Raw genomic sequence first — 4,321 nt, forward strand, 5'->3', positions numbered from 1 at the left:
GGGGAGCGGGAGGGCGGGGGAAGGACGAGACAACGGGGACTCTTTTCCCTGGCGGAAGCATCGCGCGGCAGGGTCGGCCCGCGCGGAGGGATCTGCGGCGCGTGCGCGGCTGCGTGAGGGCGCTGGTGGGGGGGGGTGGTCCGGGCCGGGCGGGCGACGGTCGGTAAAGTGGCGTTTAAAACAGCGGCCATGAGACGGCAAAAGATGTTTAAGTTAATTTCAAGCAAGCCCCGAGTTGTGCCGATCCTCGGCGAAAGTGTCATGGTCTCGCCTGTTCCTTGCGCATCCCGTGTCTCCCAGCTTGTGTGTGCTAGAACAGAGCTGCCTGTGTTATCCCTGGTGATCTCTTGTTTACTGAGCTGCAAAATGTAAATAGGGATTTGCCCTGGACTTCATTTACTTCGTTAGGCCTTCCCCGGCGCAGAGGCCTGCAGCACTGTCCTTTTCCTTGTCGTTTCCAACCTGTCTGGCATTCCCACTGACAGCACAAGATCCCTGAAGTGTGTGGAAGCTGAGCCGTTGTCTTCACAGCTCCGTTTATTCCCTGAGAACTGGACAAGTTTTTGAGTGTTTAAATCCTTTTGTAACCTAAGCCTTTTTTTTTTTTAATGGGTTTGAGGCTGCGTTACAATACTGTACAGCAAAGACCAGGAAAAGAATAAATACTTGGCATGCAAATCCTGGCACGGTGATGAGTGTCAGAATCTTGCCACACCACCAGAGGTTGAAATGAGGAGATAAAAGCAAGAAGTTCAGAGCAAAGGCAAATTGTTTTCTTTAAACTCCTTCCAGTATCTGTAGTTATTGGCTGTTCAGACAGCACACAAAGGAGGATTTCCTCCGGAGATAATAAGCACAGTGACATAAATCATCGAGAGAGAACATAGATTTCTTTTTCTATTCATTTTCCAGCAAATTAACTCTGAAGCAGTTCGCTAAAAATTCATCCATCTCGAGCTTTTTTTAACCCCTTCCCTAGTAACATATACGACTGAAATTAGAATCTATTTTTGCTGCAGCAGCTCCTCTATGCTCAGGGTAAACGGTTCTTCAAATCCAAGCCTGCCATGTGCCACTCCCTTCCATTTTTATTAATTTTTATCTTGAAACAGACTATGACTTTTAGAAGGTGTAGAGAAGGGCAAGTCCTGCTGGAATTTTATCTCGCTTTCACAATCCCCTTCTAGGTCTTCTGGGTCTCATTGCCTAAGAGTCAGTGTTTCAGAAGTCTGTAAAGCTGTGGCAGCTTTCCCAAATCCCAGTGGTAGTTTGTGGCAGTGACCACAACCAAGGGATTTAGCAGCACTGCTGGGAAGGAGATGGAGCATGAACTCCATGTGTTTGCAGGGAGAGATGGAAAGAGGCAATAGGGCTTCGTGCTGACAGCAAAGGCAAGGGTTAGATGGGATTTTAGAAGGAATCCTGTGAGGGTGCTGAGGCCCTGGCACAGGTTACCCAGAGAAGCTGTGGCTGATCCCTGGCAGTGTCCAAGGCCAGGTTGGACAGGGCTTGGAGCAGCCTGGGACAGTGGAAGGTGTCCCTGCCCATGGCAGGGGGTAGGACTGGAATGATCTGTAAGGTCCCTGCCAACCAGGGATGCAAAGGTTAATGGTGATTTTCATACCCACCCAACCTAGGTGCACTCAGAGTTCAGCTTGGGGAGTTCAAATTACACAGCAGCCTCAGAGCAAGGGGAAACTCACCTTGGCGCCAGGCAGGTTGTGAGGCTACGTTAAAATAGTTTAAGCTCCAAGAAATGAAGGAGCCATTTGAATATCCCAAGGGGCTGGAAGCATGCAGGCTTACAAAAATAACTTGTAAAAAAATAAAAATAACAGCTGAACTGTTTGGGTTCAGCTGGTCAAGTTCCCTCTGTGACAGAGCACATCCAGTGATCCTTGCAGTTACCACTGTGTCTGTGCTCTGACTCCAGCCATTACGTAACTTATCTATATTTATTGCCAACCTGTGATCCTTCAAGTAGCAAGCAGGCTTTGATCAGCCCAGAGGAGACTGGGTTTGATGTTGGTTTAAGAAACAAAGCCTTAAAAAAAAAAAGGGAAACAGACTCTGAGGATTTCTCGATTTTCCAGAAAGAAAGTTCAACTCTGTTTTCTTTGTGAGAGGGACGGCTTGCAAATGTGGAATGGTGGGGAAAGCAGCAGAAGGAAACGAGGAGGATCCTAAAAACATGGTTTGTGGTGAAATTACCTGACAGGGCTTTGCTCAGCTTCCAGGGATTAAGTGCTTGTCAAGGAAAAATTATCAGCACAAAGGAATTCTCCCAGGGGAATGAAATGAGGTTTGAGCACTGAACTGTCTTGTCTCTGAAAACTGAACTATACAAAATCACTAATAGTTTTTGAAAAACCTTCACTTTTTTTTTTTTTTGGGGGCAATGAATCAATCGATGGAATGCTGATTTTCCAAGTAAGCAGTGTGAAAATCAGTATATACAAATTATTATGCTCTTCCACCTCATGAGTACATCAGCTGTTCTTGTTCCTACAGGCAATAATTAGCTGCTCTTTGGGGAAAAAAAAAGTTAAAGCCCCCAAAACTGGTATTCCTGAAGAATGTGGCAAAGGGAAAAAGGAAACTTGGAGCTCAAACTTAGCTTTCCAGCACAGCTGTTAAGGAAGGCTGTTGGCCTTGGAAACACCATCAGTGGAACGACAGGAGTGTCAGCTCCAGTGGAACATCTCCACAAAGGCCCCTCAGGACTTTGTGTAGCTGTTCCCACCCTGCTCATCCTACCAGCAGGAATTTAAATTATTTACTAGGAAAACAAACCCTTCTCTTTGTGCTGCACAAGGTTCTCTTCCTATCTGTTCCCAGCATGGAGCTCCTCAAAACACCAGGACACAGTTCTGCTTTCATCCAGAACAGTAAAATACGTGCTCACATTTAGCAAATGAAGCACCTCTTTCACCTCACTCAGTGATTAATTCTGAGAGGGGAGCTGCAGACACTAAATTAACCTTTTTACCTGATTTAGTTTTACTGAATAAACAGCCCCATAATGTAATTTTCTCAACCAGAGCTGCTATTTTCTGCCGTTTGCTTTGCTATTGGGAACGTGTTCTGTTCCAGCTCTATTTCATTTAACTTGGTGACAGTAATATCTTCAGACTGTCCCCTTCACCCTGGGGATGCCACCAGTAAATCCATCATTCTTCCCAGAAAATAGATGATTAATTGGAAACACGTGTCAGAACGTGCAAGAATACCAACAGTGACACAAATGTGCCTCCTCCTTACAGCATTCCCAGTTTTACCTTTTCAGTATTTGCAGAGTGGTGTCATTGAATACAGCTTTTATTCCATTTTTCCCTTCCAAATCATAAAAATTCCTTGATTTTCTCAGTTTTTAAAAGGCAGTTCATGTTAATTACCTGGCTGTGGCTATGCTTTCCTGTTGAGATCAATATTTATAACTGGATGTTTTGTGTCCTGGGGACTTGATACCAGCACTGTAGGAGTTGATAACCTTACAAAACTATTAGTGTTGCTGTGATGGGTGTAGATGTGCCTTTTCCAATGGGTAATTTGCTCTTCTCTGTGTGGATTAGGATCACGTTTGCTGTTGGTGCCTCTGAGAAAGTCTGTCTGGATGATTTCTTCTGGCAGGGAGCAGCAGCGTGTGAGTGAGACGTGCCTGGATGCAGTATCCTGACACAGAGCTATGCTGGCAATGTTCCTGCAGCTGTTTCTTGGGAAACATCTGTGGGGCTGGGCTGGAGCTTTGTGCACCTCCCTGCACCCCTCTCAGAGCAGTTTGTCTTTGGAAAGCAAGGGGGAAATGGGATATTCTTTACTGGCACAGGGATAAGGGCAGCAGAGTCCTCAAGACTTGCAGAATTCCAGTGCCTGTTATTTCAGTAGGAACAACTGATCCACCTTGACTGAAACTTTTCACATTTACAGCTGGGAAAACCCTTCCATCTGTGATAGTCTGTGTTTGTACTGGCTGATGCCATCTCATAATTAGTGATTCTTCCTGTGCAAAGTATAGAAGACGTTGTCCCAAGATCTCAATTTTAGCAAAGGACATACAAGAATTTAAGACACCCTGGGAAAGGAGAGAAAGGAGTATTTTGTGAGATGATTAAGGGCTTCTCATCTTTTATGAAAAATGGAAGGTTAAATTAGAAAATAAGTGTAAAATCCCAAAATAAATTTACAATACCCGGTCCTTAGAGCTGAATGCTTCCTAACAAATCATTTTACTCAGCAGTTGCCTAGTTCTACAGGCAGGAAGGTGACTGCCTTTATTTTTTTCCTTGGTTTAACTTTTAATGACTAATTTAAATTCCATTTA

The sequence above is a fragment of the Camarhynchus parvulus genome, chromosome 4 (genome assembly GCF_901933205.1).
Source record: "Camarhynchus parvulus chromosome 4, STF_HiC, whole genome shotgun sequence".
Taxonomy (NCBI): domain Eukaryota; kingdom Metazoa; phylum Chordata; class Aves; order Passeriformes; family Thraupidae; genus Camarhynchus; species Camarhynchus parvulus.